The sequence below is a fragment of the Dendrobates tinctorius genome, unplaced genomic scaffold (genome assembly GCF_039654945.1).
Source record: "Dendrobates tinctorius isolate UK_male_01 unplaced genomic scaffold, ASM3965494v1 ptg000254l, whole genome shotgun sequence".
Classification (NCBI taxonomy): Eukaryota; Metazoa; Chordata; class Amphibia; order Anura; family Dendrobatidae; genus Dendrobates; species Dendrobates tinctorius.
Window position 1 is genome coordinate 1,281,771 of NW_027361921.1, and position 17,785 is coordinate 1,299,555.

The 17,785-nt window shown below is 34.7% G+C and overlaps 19 non-coding genes across 19 annotated transcripts; all 19 read left to right on the forward strand.

Moving 5' to 3' along the window:
• The first annotated feature begins 199 nt into the window (after positions 1-199).
• TRNAT-CGU (transfer RNA threonine (anticodon CGU)) lies at positions 200-273 on the forward strand. Its single transcript has one exon. It is a non-coding gene; the product is annotated as a tRNA-Thr (tRNA).
• Positions 274-998: 725 nt separating this feature from the next.
• On the forward strand, positions 999-1,072 carry TRNAT-CGU (transfer RNA threonine (anticodon CGU)). Its single transcript has one exon. It is a non-coding gene; the product is annotated as a tRNA-Thr (tRNA).
• A 724-nt stretch (positions 1,073-1,796) lies between these two features.
• On the forward strand, positions 1,797-1,870 carry TRNAT-CGU (transfer RNA threonine (anticodon CGU)). The gene has a single exon. It is a non-coding gene; the product is annotated as a tRNA-Thr (tRNA).
• A 724-nt stretch (positions 1,871-2,594) lies between these two features.
• TRNAT-CGU (transfer RNA threonine (anticodon CGU)) lies at positions 2,595-2,668 on the forward strand. Its single transcript has one exon. It is a non-coding gene; the product is annotated as a tRNA-Thr (tRNA).
• A 611-nt stretch (positions 2,669-3,279) lies between these two features.
• Positions 3,280-3,353, forward strand: TRNAT-CGU (transfer RNA threonine (anticodon CGU)). Its single transcript has one exon. It is a non-coding gene; the product is annotated as a tRNA-Thr (tRNA).
• A 725-nt stretch (positions 3,354-4,078) lies between these two features.
• Positions 4,079-4,152, forward strand: TRNAT-CGU (transfer RNA threonine (anticodon CGU)). Its single transcript has one exon. It is a non-coding gene; the product is annotated as a tRNA-Thr (tRNA).
• Positions 4,153-4,877: 725 nt separating this feature from the next.
• On the forward strand, positions 4,878-4,951 carry TRNAT-CGU (transfer RNA threonine (anticodon CGU)). The gene has a single exon. It is a non-coding gene; the product is annotated as a tRNA-Thr (tRNA).
• Positions 4,952-5,676: 725 nt separating this feature from the next.
• TRNAT-CGU (transfer RNA threonine (anticodon CGU)) lies at positions 5,677-5,750 on the forward strand. The gene has a single exon. It is a non-coding gene; the product is annotated as a tRNA-Thr (tRNA).
• Positions 5,751-6,474: 724 nt separating this feature from the next.
• TRNAT-CGU (transfer RNA threonine (anticodon CGU)) lies at positions 6,475-6,548 on the forward strand. Its single transcript has one exon. It is a non-coding gene; the product is annotated as a tRNA-Thr (tRNA).
• A 611-nt stretch (positions 6,549-7,159) lies between these two features.
• TRNAT-CGU (transfer RNA threonine (anticodon CGU)) lies at positions 7,160-7,233 on the forward strand. Its single transcript has one exon. It is a non-coding gene; the product is annotated as a tRNA-Thr (tRNA).
• Positions 7,234-9,176: 1,943 nt separating this feature from the next.
• Positions 9,177-9,250, forward strand: TRNAT-CGU (transfer RNA threonine (anticodon CGU)). Its single transcript has one exon. It is a non-coding gene; the product is annotated as a tRNA-Thr (tRNA).
• A 1,532-nt stretch (positions 9,251-10,782) lies between these two features.
• Positions 10,783-10,856, forward strand: TRNAT-CGU (transfer RNA threonine (anticodon CGU)). The gene has a single exon. It is a non-coding gene; the product is annotated as a tRNA-Thr (tRNA).
• Positions 10,857-11,578: 722 nt separating this feature from the next.
• TRNAT-CGU (transfer RNA threonine (anticodon CGU)) lies at positions 11,579-11,652 on the forward strand. Its single transcript has one exon. It is a non-coding gene; the product is annotated as a tRNA-Thr (tRNA).
• A 722-nt stretch (positions 11,653-12,374) lies between these two features.
• On the forward strand, positions 12,375-12,448 carry TRNAT-CGU (transfer RNA threonine (anticodon CGU)). Its single transcript has one exon. It is a non-coding gene; the product is annotated as a tRNA-Thr (tRNA).
• Positions 12,449-13,173: 725 nt separating this feature from the next.
• On the forward strand, positions 13,174-13,247 carry TRNAT-CGU (transfer RNA threonine (anticodon CGU)). The gene has a single exon. It is a non-coding gene; the product is annotated as a tRNA-Thr (tRNA).
• A 724-nt stretch (positions 13,248-13,971) lies between these two features.
• TRNAT-CGU (transfer RNA threonine (anticodon CGU)) lies at positions 13,972-14,045 on the forward strand. Its single transcript has one exon. It is a non-coding gene; the product is annotated as a tRNA-Thr (tRNA).
• Positions 14,046-14,771: 726 nt separating this feature from the next.
• Positions 14,772-14,845, forward strand: TRNAT-CGU (transfer RNA threonine (anticodon CGU)). The gene has a single exon. It is a non-coding gene; the product is annotated as a tRNA-Thr (tRNA).
• Positions 14,846-15,569: 724 nt separating this feature from the next.
• On the forward strand, positions 15,570-15,643 carry TRNAT-CGU (transfer RNA threonine (anticodon CGU)). The gene has a single exon. It is a non-coding gene; the product is annotated as a tRNA-Thr (tRNA).
• A 725-nt stretch (positions 15,644-16,368) lies between these two features.
• TRNAT-CGU (transfer RNA threonine (anticodon CGU)) lies at positions 16,369-16,442 on the forward strand. Its single transcript has one exon. It is a non-coding gene; the product is annotated as a tRNA-Thr (tRNA).
• Positions 16,443-17,785: the final 1,343 nt, after the last annotated feature.

Genomic DNA, 17,785 nt, shown 5'->3' on the forward strand with positions numbered 1-17,785 from the left:
CCAGTGGAATTTGAGTGAAAAAAAAATTTGCTTTTGAAATGCTCTAAAAGGAATTAGATGAAATAACTTTCTTTAGAGAATATAGGATGGGCTCAAGCATTACAAATTAAAACCAGTGGAATTACACATTAGATGCTACAAATTTTCATAGCAGTTTTCTGAAAAAGCAGAATAATAAATATTCACATATGAATCATGTGGTGCTGTGGCTTAGTTGGTTAAAGCGCCTGTCTCGTAAACAGGAGATCCTTAGTTCAACTCTCAGCAGTACCTTGTTTTCATCTTATCAAGAATAAGCTTCCTATCTTAAATCAGGTGTTTTACCTGTGTGCAAACTCAAATTTGCCATTGTTCCAGCCCTACTAATAGTGCAATTGTGAGATTAAGTATCTCATCTAAATGCTGAAAAGGAATTAAGACTGCTTCAAGCTTGACAATTTAACCAATGGATTTTATTTTGAAATGCCTCCACATTCCGCATCTGACTCTCTAAGCAGTCTTTCCAATATATCACATCTTTTTGTGATTTAGCCAAGTTGGTCAAAGAGCCTGTTTAGTAAACAGAAAATCTTGATTTCGAATGTCAGCAGTGCTTTCCTTTCTTCATGTCAGTTTGGGGCTGTTAGTCGAAAAAGAGGACTTTCACTTTTGTTTGACATCAAACATGTCTTTCCCAAATCCCTAATAAAGTGCAATTGAGAGAAAAAAACTTTCTGCTTTTGAAATGCTCTAAAAGGAATTAGATGAAATAAGTTTCTTTAGAGAATATAGGATGGCTTCAAGCATTACAAATTAAAACCAGTGGAATTTGAGTGAAAAAAAAAATTTGCTTTTGAAATGCTCTAAAAGGAATTAGATGAAATAACTTTCTTTAGAGAATATAGGATGGGCTCTAGCATTACAAATTAAAACCAGTGGAATTACACATTAGATGCTACAAATTTTCATAGCAGTTTTCTGAAAAAGCAGAATAATAAATATTCACATATGGATCATGTGGTGCTGTGGCTTCGTTGGTTAAAGCACCTGTCTCGTAAACAGGAGATCCTGAGTTCAACTCTCAGCAGTACCTTGTTTTCATCTTCTCAAGAATAAGCTTCCTATCTTAAAGCAGGTGATTTACCTGTGTGCAAACTCAAATTTGCCATTGTTCCAGCCCTACTCATAGTGCAATTGTGAGATTAAGTATCTCATCTAAATGCTGAAAAGGAAGTAAGACTGCTTCAAGCTTGACAATTTAACCAATGGATTTTATTTTGAAATTCCTCCATTTTCCGCATCTGACTCTCTAAGCAGTCTTTCCAATATATCGCATCTTTTTGTGATTTAGCCAAGTTGGTCAAAGAGCCTGTTTAGTAAACAGAAAATCTTGATTTCGAATGTCAGCAGTGCTTTCCTTTCTTCATGTCAGTTTGGGGCTGTTAGCCGAAAAAGAGGACTTTCACTTTTGTTTGACATCAAACATGTCTTTCCCAAATCCCTAATAAAGTGCAATTGAGAGAAAAAAACTTTCTGCTTTTGAAATGCTCTAAAAGGAATTAGATGAAATAAGTTTCTTTAGAGAATATAGGATGGCTTCAAGCATTACAAATTAAAACCAGTGGAATTTGAGTGAAAAAAAAATTTGCTTTTGAAATGCTCTAAAAGGAATTAGATGAAATAACTTTCTTTAGAGAATATAGGATGGGCTCAAGCATTACAAATTAAAACCAGTGGAATTACACATTAGATGCTACAAATTTTCATAGCAGTTTTCTGAAAAAGCAGAATAATAAATATTCACATATGAATCATGTGGTGCTGTGGCTTAGTTGGTTAAAGCGCCTGTCTCGTAAACAGGAGATCCTGAGTTCAACTCTCAGCAGTACCTTGTTTTCATCTTATCAAGAATAAGCTTCCTATCTTAAAGCAGGTGTTTTACCTGTGTGCAAACTCAAATTTGCCATTGTTCCAGCCCTACTAATAGTGCAATTGTGAGATTAAGTATCTCATCTAAATGCTGAAAAGGAAGTAAGACTGCTTCAAACTTGACAACTTAACCAATGGATTTTATTTTGAAATGCCTCCACTTTCCGCATCTGACTCTCTAAGCAGTCTTTCCAATATATCACATCTTTTTGTGATGTAGCCAAGTTGGTCAAAGAGCCTGTTTAGTAAACAGAAAATCTTGATTTCGAATGTCAGCAGTGCTTTCCTTTCTTCATGTCAGTTTGGGCTGTTAGCCGAAAAAGAGGACTTTCACTTTTGTTTGACATCAAACATGTCTTTCCCAAATCCCTAATAAAGTGCAATTGAGAGAAAAAAACTTTCTGCTTTTGAAATGCTCTAAAAGGAATTAGATGAAATAAGTTTCTTTAGAGAATATAGGATGGCTTCAAGCATTACAAATTAAAACCAGTGGAATTTGAGTGAAAAAAAAAATTTGCTTTTGAAATGCTCTAAAAGGAATTAGATGAAATAACTTTCTTTAGAGAATATAGGATGGGCTCAAGCATTACAAATTAAAACCAGTGGAATTACACATTAGATGCTACAAATTTTCATAGCAGTTTTCTGAAAAAGCAGAATAATAAATATTCACATATGAATCATGTGGTGCTGTGGCTTAGTTGGTTAAAGCGCCTGTCTCGTAAACAGGAGATCCTTAGTTCAACTCTCAGCAGTACCTTGTTTTCATCTTATCAAGAATAAGCTTCCTATCTTAAAGCAGGTGTTTTACCTGTGTGCAAACTCAAATTTGCCATTGTTCCAGCCCTACTGATAGTGCAATTGTGAGATTAAGTATCTCATCTAAATGCTGAAAAGGAAGTAAGACTGCTTCAAACTTGACAACTTAACCAATGGATTTTATTTTGAAATGCCTCCACTTTCCGCATCTGACTCTCTAAGCAGTCTTTCCAATATATCACATCTTTTTGTGATGTAGCCAAGTTGGTCAAAGAGCCTGTTTAGTAAACAGAAAATCTTGATTTCGAATGTCAGCAGTGCTTTCCTTTCTTCATGTCAGTTTGGGCTGTTAGCCGAAAAAGAGGACTTTCACTTTTGTTTGACATCAAACATGTCTTTCCCAAAGCCCTAATAAAGTGCAATTGAGAGAAAAAAACTTTCTGCTTTTGAAATGCTCTAAAAGGAATTAGATGAAATAAGTTTCTTTAGAGAATATAGGATGGCTTCAATCATTACAAATTAAAACCAGTGGAATTACACATTAGATGCTACAAATTTTCATAGCAGTTTTCTGAAAAAGCAGAATAATAAATATTCACATATGGATCATGTGGTGCTGTGGCTTAGTTGGTTAAAGCGCCTGTCTCGTAAACAGGAGATCCTGAGTTCAACTCTCAGCAGTACCTTGTTTTCATCTTCTCAAGAATAAGCTTCCTGTCTTAAAGCAGGTGTTTTACCTGAGTGCAAACTCAAATTTGCCATTGTTCCAGCCCTACTGATAGTGCAATTGTGAGATTAAGTATCTCATCTAAATGCTGAAAAGGAATTAAGACTGCTTCAAGCTTGACAATTTAACCAATGGATTTTATTTTGAAATGCCTCCACATTCCGCATCTGACTCTCTAAGCAGTCTTTCCAATATATCACATCTTTTTGTGATTTAGCCAAGTTGGTCAAAGAGCCTGTTTAGTAAACAGAAAATCTTGATTTCGAATGTCAGCAGTGCTTTCCTTTCTTCATGTCAGTTTGGGGCTGTTAGCCGAAAAAGAGGACTTTCACTTTTGTTTGACATCAAACATGTCTTTCCCAAAGCCCTAATAAAGTGCAATTGAGAGAAAAAAACTTTCTGCTTTTGAAATGCTCTAAAAGGAATTAGATGAAATAAGTTTCTTTAGAGAATATAGGATGGCTTCAAGCATTACAAATTAAAACCAGTGGAATTTGAGTGAAAAAAAAAATTTGCTTTTGAAATGCTCTAAAAGGAATTAGATGAAATAACTTTCTTTAGAGAATATAGGATGGGCTCAAGCATTACAAATTAAAACCAGTGGAATTACACATTAGATGCTACAAATTTTCATAGCAGTTTTCTGAAAAAGCAGAATAATAAATATTCACATATGGATCATGTGGTGCTGTGGCTTAGTTGGTTAAAGCGCCTGTCTCGTAAACAGGAGATCCTGAGTTCAACTCTCAGCAGTACCTTGTTTTCATCTTCTCAAGAATAAGCTTCCTATCTTAAAGCAGGTGTTTTACCTGTGTGCAAACTCAAATTTGCCATTGTTCCAGCCCTACTGATAGTGCAATTGTGAGATTAAGTATCTCATCTAAATGCTGAAAAGGAAGTAAGACTGCTTCAAGCTTGACAATTTAACCAATGGATTTTATTTTGAAATGCCTCCACTTTCCGCATCTGACTCTCTAAGCAGTCTTTCCAATATATCACATCTTTTTGTGATTTAGCCAAGTTGGTCAAAGAGCCTGTTTAGTAAACAGAAAATCTTGATTTCGAATGTCAGCAGTGCTTTCCTTTCTTCATGTCAGTTTGGGGCTGTTAGCCGAAAAAGAGGACTTTCACTTTTGTTTGACATCAAACATGTCTTTCCCAAAGCCCTAATAAAGTGCAATTGAGAGAAAAAAACTTTCTGCTTTTGAAATGCTCTAAAAGGAATTAGATGAAATAAGTTTCTTTAGAGAATATAGGATGGCTTCAAGCATTACAAATTAAAACCAGTGGAATTTGAGTGAAAAAAAAAATTTGCTTTTGAAATGCTCTAAAAGGAATTAGATGAAATAACTTTCTTTAGAGAATATAGGATGGGCTCAAGCATTACAAATTAAAACCAGTGGAATTACACATTAGATGCTACAAATTTTCATAGCAGTTTTCTGAAAAAGCAGAATAATAAATATTCACATATGAATCATGTGGTGCTGTGGCTTAGTTGGTTAAAGCGCCTGTCTCGTAAACAGGAGATCCTGAGTTCAACTCTCAGCAGTACCTTGTTTTCATCTTCTCAAGAATAAGCTTCCTATCTTAAAGCAGGTGTTTTACCTGTGTGCAAACTCAAATTTGCCATTGTTCCAGCCCTACTGATAGTGCAATTGTGATATTAAGTATCTCATCTAAATGCTGAAAAGGAAGTAAGACTGCTTCAAGCTTGACAATTTAACCAATGGATTTTATTTTGAAATGCCTCCACTTTCCGCATCTGACTCTCTAAGCAGTCTTTCCAATATATCGCATCTTTTTGTGATTTAGCCAAGTTGGTCAAAGAGCCTGTTTAGTAAACAGAAAATCTTGATTTCGAATGTCAGCAGTGCTTTCCTTTCTTCATGTCAGTTTGGGGCTGTTAGCCGAAAAAGAGGACTTTCACTTTTGTTTGACATCAAACATGTCTTTCCCAAATCCCTAATAAAGTGCAATTGAGAGAAAAAAACTTTCTGCTTTTGAAATGCTCTAAAAGGAATTAGATGAAATAAGTTTCTTTAGAGAATATAGGATGGCTTCAAGCATTACAAATTAAAACCAGTGGAATTTGAGTGAAAAAAAAAATTTGCTTTTGAAATGCTCTAAAAGGAATTAGATGAAATAACTTTCTTTAGAGAATATAGGATGGGCTCAAGCATTACAAATTAAAACCAGTGGAATTACACATTAGATGCTACAAATTTTCATAGCAGTTTTCTGAAAAAGCAGAATAATAAATATTCACATATGAATCATGTGGTGCTGTGGTTTAGTTGGTTAAAGCGCCTGTCTCGTAAACAGGAGATCCTTAGTTCAACTCTCAGCAGTACCTTGTTTTCATCTTATCAAGAATAAGCTTCCTATCTTAAATCACGTGTTTTACCTGTGTGCAAACTCAAATTTGCCATTGTTCCAGCCCTACTCATAGTGCAATTGTGAGATTAAGTATCTCATCTAAATGCTGAAAAGGAAGTAAGACTGCTTCAAACTTGACAACTTAACCAATGGATTTTATTTTGAAATGCCTCCACTTTCCGCATCTGACTCTCTAAGCAGTCTTTCCAATATATCACATCTTTTTGTGATGTAGCCAAGTTGGTCAAAGAGCCTGTTTAGTAAACAGAAAATCTTGATTTCGAATGTCAGCAGTGCTTTCCTTTCTTCATGTCAGTTTGGGCTGTTAGCCGAAAAAGAGGACTTTCACTTTTGTTTGACATCAAACATGTCTTTCCCAAATCCCTAATAAAGTGCAATTGAGAGAAAAAAACTTTCTGCTTTTGAAATGCTCTAAAAGGAATTAGATGAAATAAGTTTCTTTAGAGAATATAGGATGGCTTCAAGCATTACAAATTAAAACCAGTGGAATTTGAGTGAAAAAAAAAATTTGCTTTTGAAATGCTCTAAAAGGAATTAGATGAAATAACTTTCTTTAGAGAATATAGGATGGGCTCAAGCATTACAAATTAAAACCAGTGGAATTACACATTAGATGCTACAAATTTTCATAGCAGTTTTCTGAAAAAGCAGAATAATAAATATTCACATATGAATCATGTGGTGCTGTGGCTTAGTTGGTTAAAGCGCCTGTCTCGTAAACAGGAGATCCTTAGTTCAACTCTCAGCAGTACCTTGTTTTCATCTTATCAAGAATAAGCTTCCTATCTTAAATCAGGTGTTTTACCTGTGTGCAAACTCAAATTTGCCATTGTTCCAGCCCTACTCATAGTGCAATTGTGAGATTAAGTATCTCATCTAAATGCTGAAAAGGAAGTAAGACTGCTTCAAACTTGACAACTTAACCAATGGATTTTATTTTGAAATGCCTCCACTTTCCGCATCTGACTCTCTAAGCAGTCTTTCCAATATATCACATCTTTTTGTGATGTAGCCAAGTTGGTCAAAGAGCCTGTTTAGTAAACAGAAAATCTTGATTTCGAATGTCAGCAGTGCTTTCCTTTCTTCATGTCAGTTTGGGCTGTTAGCCGAAAAAGAGGACTTTCACTTTTGTTTGACATCAAACATGTCTTTCCCAAAGCCCTAAGAAAGTGCAATTGAGAGAAAAAAACTTTCTGCTTTTGAAATGCTCTAAAAGGAATTAGATGAAATAAGTTTCTTTAGAGAATATAGGATGGCTTCAATCATTACAAATTAAAACCAGTGGAATTACACATTAGATGCTACAAATTTTCATAGCAGTTTTCTGAAAAAGCAGAATAATAAATATTCACATTTGGATCATGTGGTGCTGTGGCTTAGTTGGTTAAAGCGCCTGTCTCGTAAACAGGAGATCCTGAGTTAAACTCTCAGCAGTACCTTGTTTTCATCTTCTCAAGAATAAGCTTCCTATCTTAAAGCAGGTATTTTACCTGAGTGCAAACTCAAATTTGCCATTGTTCCATCCCTACTGATGGTGCAATTGTGAGATTAAGTATCTTATCTAAATGCTGAAAAGGAATTAAGACTGCTTCAAGCTTGACAATTTAACCAATGGATTTTATTTTGAAATTCCTCCACTTTCCGCATCTGACTCTCTAAGCAGTCTTTCCAATATATCGCATCTTTTTGTGATTTAGCCAAGTTGGTCAAAGAGCCTGTTTAGTAAACAGAAAATCTTGATTTCGAATGTCAGCAGTGCTTTCCTTTCTTCATGTCAGTTTGGGGCTGTTAGCCGAAAAAGAGGACTTTCACTTTTGTTTGACATCAAACATGTATTTCCCAAAGCCCTAATAAAGTGCAATTGAGAGAAAAAAACTTTCTGCTTTTAAAATGCTCTAAAAGGAATTAGATGAAATAAGTTTCTTTAGAGAATATAGGATGGCTTCAAGCATTACAAATTAAAACCAGTGGAATTTGAGTGAAAAAAAAATTGCTTTTGAAATGCTATAAAAGGAATTAGATGAAATAACTTTCTTTAGAGAATATAGGATGGGCTCAAGCATTACAAATTAAGACCCGTGGAATAACACATTAGATGCTACAAATTTTCATAGCAGTTTTCTGAAAAAGCAGAATAATAAATATTCACAAATGGATCATGTGGTGCTGTGGCTTAGTTGGTTAAAGCGCCTGTCTTGTAAACAGGAGATCCTGAGTTCTACTCTCAGCAGTACCTTGTTTTCATCTTCTCAAGAATAAGCTTCCTATCTTAAAGCAGGTGTTTTACCTGTGTGCAAACTCAAATTTGCCATTGTTCCATCCCTACTCATAGTGCAATTGTGAGACTAAGTATCTCATCTAAATGATGAAAAGGAAGTAAGACTGCTTCAAGCTTGACAATTTAACCAATGGATTTTATTTTGAAATGCCTCCATTTTCCGCATCTGACTCTCTAAGCAGTCTTTCCAATATATCGCATCTTTTTGTGATTTAGCCAAGTTGGTCAAAGAGCCTGTTTAGTAAACAGAAAATCTGAATGTCGAAAATCGAATGTCAGCAGTGCTTTCCTTTCTTCATGTCAGTTTGGGGCTGTTAGCCGAAAAAGAGGACTTTCACTTTTGTTTGACATCAAACATGTCTTTCCCAGAGCCCTAATAAAGTGCAATTGAGAGAAAAAAACTTTCTGCTTTTGAAATGCTCTAAAAGGAATTAGATGAAATAAGTTTCTTTAGAGAATATAGGATGGCTTCAATCATTACAAATTAAAACCAGTGGAATTTAAGTAAAAAAAAATTTGCTTTTGAAATGCTCTAAAAGGAATTAGATGAAATAACTTTCTTTAGAGAATATAGGATGGGCTCAAGCATTACAAATTAAAACCAGTGGAATTACACATTAGATGCTACAAATTTTCACCAAGTTGGTCAAAGAGCCTGTTTAGTAAACAGAAAATCTTGATTTTGAATGTCAGCAGTGCTTTCCTTTCATCATGTCAGTTTGGGTCTGTTAGCCGAAAAAGAGGACTTTCATTCTTGTTTGACATCAAACATGTCTTTCCCAAAGCCCTAATAAAGTGCAATTGAGAGAAAAAAACTTTCTGCTTTTGAAATGCTCTAAAACGAATTAGATGAAATAAGTTTCTTTAGAGAATATAGGATGGCTTCAAGCATTACAAATTAAAACCAGTGGAATTTGAGTGAAAAAAAAAATTTGCTTTTGAAATGCTCTAAAAGGAATTAGATGAAATAACTTTCTTTAGAGAATATAGGAAGGGCTCAAGCATTGCAAACTAAAACCAGTGGAATTACACGTTAGATGCTACAAATTTTCATAGCAGTTTTCTGAAAAAGCAAAATAATAAATATTCACATATGGATCATGTTGTCCTGTGGCTTAGTTGGTTAAAGCGCCTGTCTCGTAATCAGGAGGTCCTGGGTTCAACTCTCAGCAGTACCTTTTTTCATCTTCTCAAGAATAAGCTTCCTATCTTAAATCAGTTGTTTTACCTGTGTGCAAACTCAAATTTGCAATTGTTCCAGCCCTACTCATAGTGCAATTGTGAGATTAAGTATCTCACAATCTCACAATCTAAATGCTGAAAAGGAAGTAAGACTGCTTCAAGCTTGACAATTTAACCAATGGATTTTATTTTGAAATGCCTCCACTTTCCGCATCTGACTCTCTAAGCAGTCTTTCCAATATATCACATCTTTTTGTGAATAAACCAAGTTGGTCAAAGAGCCTGTTTAGTAAACAGAAAATCTTGATTTCGAATGTCAGCAGTGCTTTCCTTTCATCATGTCAGTTTGGGGCTGTTAGCCGAAAAAGAGGACTTTCATTCTTGTTTGACATCAAACATGTCTTTCCCAAAGCCCTAATAAAGTGCAATTGAGAGAAAAAAACTTTCTGCTTTTGAAATGCTCTAAAAGGAATTAGATGAAATAAGTTTCTTTAGAGAATATAGGATGGCTTCAAGCATTACAAATTAAAACCAGTGGAATTTGAGTGAAAAAAAAATTTGCTTTTGAAATTCTCTAAAAGGAATTAGATGAAATAACTTTCTTTAGAGAATATAGGATGGGCTCAAGCATTACAAACTAAAACCAGTGGAATTACACATTAGATGCTACAAATTTTCATAGCAGTTTTCTGAAAAAGCAGAATAATAAATATTCACATTTGGATCATGTGGTGCTGTGGATTAGTTGGTTAAAGCGCCTGTGTCATAAACAGGAGATCCTGAGTTCAACTCTCAGCAGTACCTTGTTTTCATATTCTCAAGAATAAGCTTCCTATCTTAAATCAGGTGTTTTACCTGTGTGCAAACTCAAATTTGCCATTGTTCCAGCCCTACTGATAGTGCAATTGTGAGATTAAGAATCTCATCTAAATGCTGAAAAGGAAGTAAGACTGCTTCAAGCTTGACAATTTAACCAATGGATTTTATTTTGAAATGCCTCCATTTTCTGCATCTGACTCTCTAAGCAGTCTTTCCAATATATCACATCTTTTTGTGATTTAGCCAAGTTGGTCAAAGAGCCTGTTTAGTAAACAGAAAATCTTGATTTCGAATGTCAGCAGTGCTTTCCTTTCTTCATGTCAGTTTGGGGCTGTTAGCCGAAAAAGAGTACTTTCACTTTCGTTTGACATCAAACATGTCTTTCCCAAAGCCCTAATAAAGTGCAATTGAGAGAAAAAAAATTTCTGCTTTTGAAATGCTCTAAAAGGAATTAGATGAAATAAGTTTCTTTAGAGAATATAGGATGGCTTCAATCATTACAAATTAAAACCAGTGGAATTTGAGTGAAAAAAAAAATTGTTTTTGAAATGCTCTAAAAGGAATTAGATGAAATAACTTTCTTTAGAGAATATAGGATGGCTTCAATCATTACAAATTAAAACCAGTGGAATTACACATTAGATGCTACAAATTTTCATAGCAGTTTTCTGAAAAAGCAGAATAATAAATATTCACATTTGGATCATGTGGTGCTGTGGCTTAGTTGGTTAAAGCGCCTGTCTCGTAAACAGGAGATCCTGAGTTAAACTCTCAGCAGTACCTTGTTTTCATCTTCTCAAGAATAAGCTTCCTATCTTAAAGCAGGTGTTTTACCTGATTGCAAACTCAAATTTGCTATTGTTCCAGCTCTACTGATAGTGCAATTGTGAGATTAAGTATCTCATCTAAATGCTGAAAAGGAAGTAAGACTGCTTCAAGCTTGACAATTTAACCAATGGATTTTATTTTGAAATGCCTCCATTTTCCGCATCTGACTCTCTAAGCAGTCTTTCCAATATATCACATCTTTTTGTGATTTAGCCAAGTTGGTCAAAGAGCCTGTTTAGTAAACAGAAAATCTTGATTTCGAATGTCAGCAGTGCTTTCCTTTCTTCATGTCAGTTTGGGGCTGTTAGCCGAAAAAGAGTACTTTCACTTTCGTTTGACATCAAACATGTCTTTCCCAAAGCCCTAATAAAGTGCAATTGAGAGAAAAAAAATTTCTGCTTTTGAAATGCTCTAAAAGGAATTAGATGAAATAAGTTTCTTTAGAGAATATAGGATGGCTTCAATCATTACAAATTAAAACAAGTGAAATTTAAGTAAAAAAATTTTGCTTTTGAAATGCTCTAAAAGGAATTAGATGAAATAACTTTCTTTAGAGAATATAGGATGGGCTCAAGCATTACAAATTAAAACCAGTGGAATTACACATTAGATGCTACAAATTTTCATAGCAGTTTTCTGAAAAAGCAGAATAATAAATATTGACATATGGATCATGTGGTGCTGTAGCTTAGTTGGTTAAAGCGCCTGTCTCGTAAACAGGAGATCCTGAGTTCAACTCTCAGCAGTACCTTGTTTTCATCTTCTCAAGAATAAGCTTCCTATCTTAAAGCATGTGTTTTACCTGTGTGCAAACTCAAATTTGCCATTGTTCCAGCCCTACTCATAGTGCAATTGTGAGATTAAGTATCTCATCTAAATGCTGAAAAGGAAGTAAGACTGCTTCAAGCTTGACAATTTAACCAATGGATTTTATTTTGAAATGCCTCCACTTTCCGCATCTGACTCTCTAAGCAGTCTTTCCAATATATCACATCTTTTTGTGATTTAGCCAAGTTGGTCAAAGAGCCTGTTTAGTAAATAGAAAATCTTGATTTCAAATGTCAGCAGTGCTTTCCTTTCTTCATGTCAGTTTGGGGCTGTTAGCCAAAAAAGAGGACTTTCACTTTTGTTTGACATCAAACATGTCTTTCCCAAAGCCCTAATAAAGTGCTATTGAGAGAAAAAAACTTTCTGCTTTTGAAATGCTCTAAAAGGAATTAGATGAAATAAGTTTCTTTAGAGAATATAGGATGGCTTCAATCATTACAAATTAAAACAAGTAGAATTTAAGTAAAAAAATTTTGCTTTTGAAATGCTCTAAAAGGAATTAGATGAAATATCTTTCTTTAGAGAATATAGGATGGGCTCAAGCATTACAAATTAAAACCAGTGGAATTACACATTAGATGCTACAAATTTTCATAGCAGTTTTCTGAAAAAGCAGAATCATAAATATTGACATATGGATCATGTGGTGCTGTAGCTTAGTTGGTTAAAGCGCCTGTCTCGTAAACAGGAGATCCTGAGTTCAACTCTCAGCTGTACCTTGTTTTCATCTTCTCAAGAATAAGCTTCCTATCTTAAAGCATGTGTTTTACCTGTGTGCAAACTCAAATTTGCCATTGTTCCAGCCCTACTCATAGTGCAATTGTGATATTAAGTATCTCATCTAAATGCTGAAAAGGAAGTAAGACTGCTTCAAGCTTGACAATTTAACCAATGGATTTTATTTTGAAATGCCTCCACTTTCCGCATCTGACTCTCTAAGCAGTCTTTCCAATATATCACATCTTTTTGTGATTTAGCCAAGTTGGTCAAAGAGCCTGTTTAGTAAATAGAAAATCTTGATTTCAAATGTCAGCAGTGCTTTCCTTTCTTCATGTCAGTTTGGGGCAGTTAGCCGAAAAAGAGGACTTTCACTTTTGTTTGACATCAAACATGTCTTTCCCAAAGCCCTAATAAAGTGCTATTGAGAGAAAAAAACTTTCTGCTTTTGAAATGCTCTAAAAGGAATTAGATGAAATAAGTTACTTTAGAGAATATAGGAAGGCTTCAAGCATTACAAATTAAAACCAGTGGAATTTGAGTGAAAAAAAAAATTTGCTTTTGAAATGCTCTAAAAGGAATTAGATGAAATAACTTTCTTTAGAGAATATAGGATGGGCTCAAGCATTACAAATTAAAACCAGTGGAATTACACATTAGATGCTACAAATTTTCATAGCAGTTTTCTGAAAAAGCAGAATAATAAATATTCACATATGGATCATGTGGTGCTGTGGCTTAGTTGGTTAAAGCGCCTGTCTCGTAAACAGGAGATCCTGAGTTCAACTCTCAGCAGTACCTTGTTTTCATCTTCTCAAGAATAAGCTTCCTATCTTAAAGCATGTGTTTTACCTGTGTGCAAACTCAAATTTGCCATTGTTCCAGCCCTGCTCATAGTGCAATTGTGATATTAAGTATCTCGTAAATGCTGAAAAGGAAGTAAGACTGCTTCAAGCTTGACAATTTAACCAATGGATTTTATTTTGAAATGCCTCCATTTTCCGCATCTGACCCTCTAAGCAGTCTTTCCAATATATCACATCTTTTTGTGATTTAGCCAAGTTGGTCAAAGAGCCTGTTTAGTAAACAGAAAATCTTGATTTCGAATGTCAGCAGTGCTTTCCTTTCTTCATGTCAGTTTGGGGCTGTTGCCGAAAAAGAGGACTTTCACTTTTGTTTGACATCAAACATGTCTTTCCCAAAGCCCTAATAAAGTGCTATTGAGAGAAAAAAACTTTCTGCTTTTGAAATGCTCTAAAAGGAATTAGATGAAATAAGTTTCTTTAGAGAATATAGGATGGCTTCAAGCATTACAAATTAAAACCAGTGGAATTTGAGTGAGAAAAAAAAAAATTGTTTTTGAAATGCTCTAAAAGGAATTAGATGAAATAACTTTCTTTAGAGAATATAGGATGGCTTCAATCATTACAAATTAAAACCAGTGGAATTACACATTAGATGCTACAAATTTTCATAGCAGTTTTCTGAAAAAGCAGAATAATAAATATTGACATATGGATCATGTGGTGCTGTAGCTTAGTTGGTTAAAGCGCCTGTCTCGTAAACAGGAGATCCTGAGTTCAACTCTCAGCAGTACCTTGTTTTCATCTTCTCAAGAATAAGCTTCCTATCTTAAAGCATGTGTTATACCTGTGTGCAAACTCAAATTTGCCATTGTTCCAGCCCTACTCATAGTGCAATTGTGAGATTAAGTATCTCATCTAAATGCTGAAAAGGAAGTAAGACTGCTTCAAGCTTGACAATTTAACCAATGGATTTTATTTTGAAATGCCTCCATTTTCCGCATCTGACCCTCTAAGCAGTCTTTCCAATATATCACATCTTTTTGTGATTTAGCCAAGTTGGTCAAAGAGCCTGTTTAGTAAACAGAAAATCTTGATTTCGAATGTCAGCAGTGCTTTCCTTTCTTCATGTCAGTTTGGGGCTGTTAGCCGAAAAAGAGGACTTTCACTTTTGTTTGACATCAAACATGTCTTTCCCAAAGCCCTAATAAAGTGCTATTGAGAGAAAAAAACTTTCTGCTTTTGAAATGCTCTAAAAGGAATTAGATGAAATAAGTTTCTTTAGAGAATATAGCATGGCTTCAAGCATTACAAATTAAAACCAGTGGAATTTGAGTGAGAAAAAAAAAATTGTTTTTGAAATGCTCTAAAAGGAATTAGATGAAATAACTTTCTTTAGAGAATATAGGATGGCTTCAATCATTACAAATTAAAACCAGTGGAATTACACATTAGATGCTACAAATTTTCATAGCAGTTTTCTGAAAAAGCAGAATAATAAATATTGACATATGGATCATGTGGTGCTGTAGCTTAGTTGGTTAAAGCGCCTGTCTCGTAAACAGGAGATCCTGAGTTCAACTCTCAGCAGTACCTTGTTTTCATCTTCTCAAGAATAAGCTTCCTATCTTAAAGCATGTGTTTTACCTGTGTGCAAACTCAAATTTGCCATTGTTCCAGCCCTGCTCATAATGCAATTGTGATATTAAGTATCTCGTAAATGCTGAAAAGGAAGTAAGACTGCTTCAAGCTTGACAATTTAACCAATGGATTTTATTTTGAAATGCCTCCATTTTCCGCATCTGACCCTCTAAGCAGTCTTTCCAATATATCACATCTTTTTGTGATTTAGCCAAGTTGGTCAAAGAGCCTGTTTAGTAAACAGAAAATCTTGATTTCGAATGTCAGCAGTGCTTTCCTTTCTTCATGTCAGTTTGGGGCTGTTAGCCGAAAAAGAGGACTTTCACTTTTGTTTGACATCAAACATGTCTTTCCCAAAGCCCTAATAAAGTGCTATTGAGAGAAAAAAACTTTCTGCTTTTGAAATGCTCTAAAAGGAATTAGATGAAATAAGTTTCTTTAGAGAATATAGGATGGCTTCAAGCATTACAAATTAAAACCAGTGGAATTTGAGTGAGAAAAAAAAAATTGTTTTTGAAATGCTCTAAAAGGAATTAGATGAAATAACTTTCTTTAGAGAATATAGGATGGCTTCAATCATTACAAATTAAAACCAGTGGAATTACACATTAGATGCTACAAATTTTCATAGCAGTTTTCTGAAAAAGCAGAATAATAAATATTGACATATGGATCATGTGGTGCTGTAGCTTAGTTGGTTAAAGCGTCTGTCTCGTAAACAGTAGATCCTGAGTTCAACTCTCAGCAGTACCTTGTTTTCATCTTCTCAAGAATAAGCTTCCTATCTTAAAGCATGTGTTTTACCTGTGTGCAAACTCAAATTTGACATTGTTCCAGCCCTACTCATAGTGCAATTGTGAGATTAAGTATCTCATATGAATGCTGAAAAGGAAGTAAGACTGCTTCAAGCTTGACAATTTAACCAATGGATTTTATTTTGAAATGCCTCCACTTTCCGCATCTGACTCTCTAAGCAGTCTTTCCAATATATCACATCTTTTTGTGATTTAGCCAAGTTGGTCAAAGAGCCTGTTTAGTAAATAGAAAATCTTGATTTCAAATGTCAGCAGTGCTTTCCTTTCTTCATGTCAGTTTGGGGCTGTTAGCCGAAAAAGAGGACTTTCACTTTTGTTTGACATCAAACATGTCTTTCCCAAAGCCCTAATAAAGTGCTATTGAGAGAAAAAAACTTTCTGCTTTTGAAATGCTCTAAAAGGAATTAGATGAAATAAGTTTCTTTAGAGAATATAGGATGGCTTCAAGCATTACAAATTAAAACCAGTGGAATTTGAGTGAAAAAAAAAATTTGCTTTTGAAATGCTCTAAAAGGAATTAGATGAAATAACTTTCTTTAGAGAATATAGGATGGGCTCAAGCATTACAAATTAAAACCAGTGGAATTACACATTAGATGCTACAAATTTTCATAGCAGTTTTCTGAAAAAGCAGAATAATAAATATTCACATATGGATCATGTGGTGCTGTGGCTTAGTTGGTTAAAGCGCCTGTCTCGTAAACAGGAGATCCAGAGTTCAACTCTCAGCAGTACCTTGTTTTCATCTTCTCAAGAATAAGCTTCCTATCTTAAAGCAGGTGTTTTACCTGAGTGCAAACTCAAATTTGCCATTGTTCCAGCCCTACTGATAGTGCAATTGTGAGATTAAGTATCTCATCTAAATGCTGAAAAGGAAGTAAGACTGCTTCAAGCTTGACAATTTAACCAATGGATTTTATTTTGAAATGCCTCCATTTTCCGCATCTGACTCTCTAAGCAGTCTTTCCAATATATCACATCTTTTTGTGATTTAGCCAAGTTGGTCAAAGAGCCTGTTTAGTAAACAGAAAATCTTGATTTCGAATGTCAGCAGTGCTTTCCTTTCTTCATGTCAGTTTGGGCTGTTAGCCGAAAAAGAGGACTTTCACTTTTGTTTGACATCAAACATGTCTTTCCCAAAGCCCTAATAAAGTGCAATTGAGAGAAAAAAACTTTCTGCTTTTGAAATGCTCTAAAAGGAAGTAGATGAAATAAGTTTCTTTAGAGAATATAGGATGGCTTCAATCATTACAAATTAAAACCAGTGGAATTACACATTAGATGCTACAAATTTTCATAGCAGTTTTCTGAAAAAGCAGAATAATAAATATTCACATATGGATCATGTGGTGCTGTGGCTTAGTTGGTTAAAGCGCCTGTCTAGTAAACAGGAGATCCTGAATTCAACTCTCAGCTGTACCTTGTTTTCATCTTCTCAAGAATAAGCTTCCTATCTTAAAGCATGTGTTTTACCTGTGTGCAAACTCAAATTTGCCATTTTTCCAGCCCTACTCATAGTGCAATTGTGAGACTAAGTATCTCATCTAAATGATGAAAAGGAAGTAAGACTGCTTCAAGCTTGACAATTTAACCATTGGATTTTATTTTGAAATGCCTCCACTTTCCGCATCTGACTCTCTAAGCAGTCTTTCCAATATATCACATCTTTTTGTGATTTAGCCAAGTTGGTCAAAGAGCCTGTATAGTAAACAGAAAATCTTGATTTCGAATGTCAGCAGTGCTTTCCTTTCATCATGTCAGTTTGGGGCTGTTAGCCGAAAAAGAGGACTTTCATTCTTGTTTGACATCAAACATGTCTTTCCCAAAGCCCTAATAAAGTGCAATTGAGAGAAAAAAACTTTCTGCTTTTGAAATGCTCTAAAAGGAATTAGATGAAATAAGTTTCTTTAGAGAATATAGGATGGCTTCAAGCATTACAAATTAAAACCAGTGGAATTTGAGTGAAAAAAAAAATTTGCTTTTGAAATGCTCTAAAAGGAATTAGATGAAATAACTTTCTTTAGAGAATATAGGAAGGGCTCAAGCATTACAAACTAAAACCAGTGGAATTACACATTAG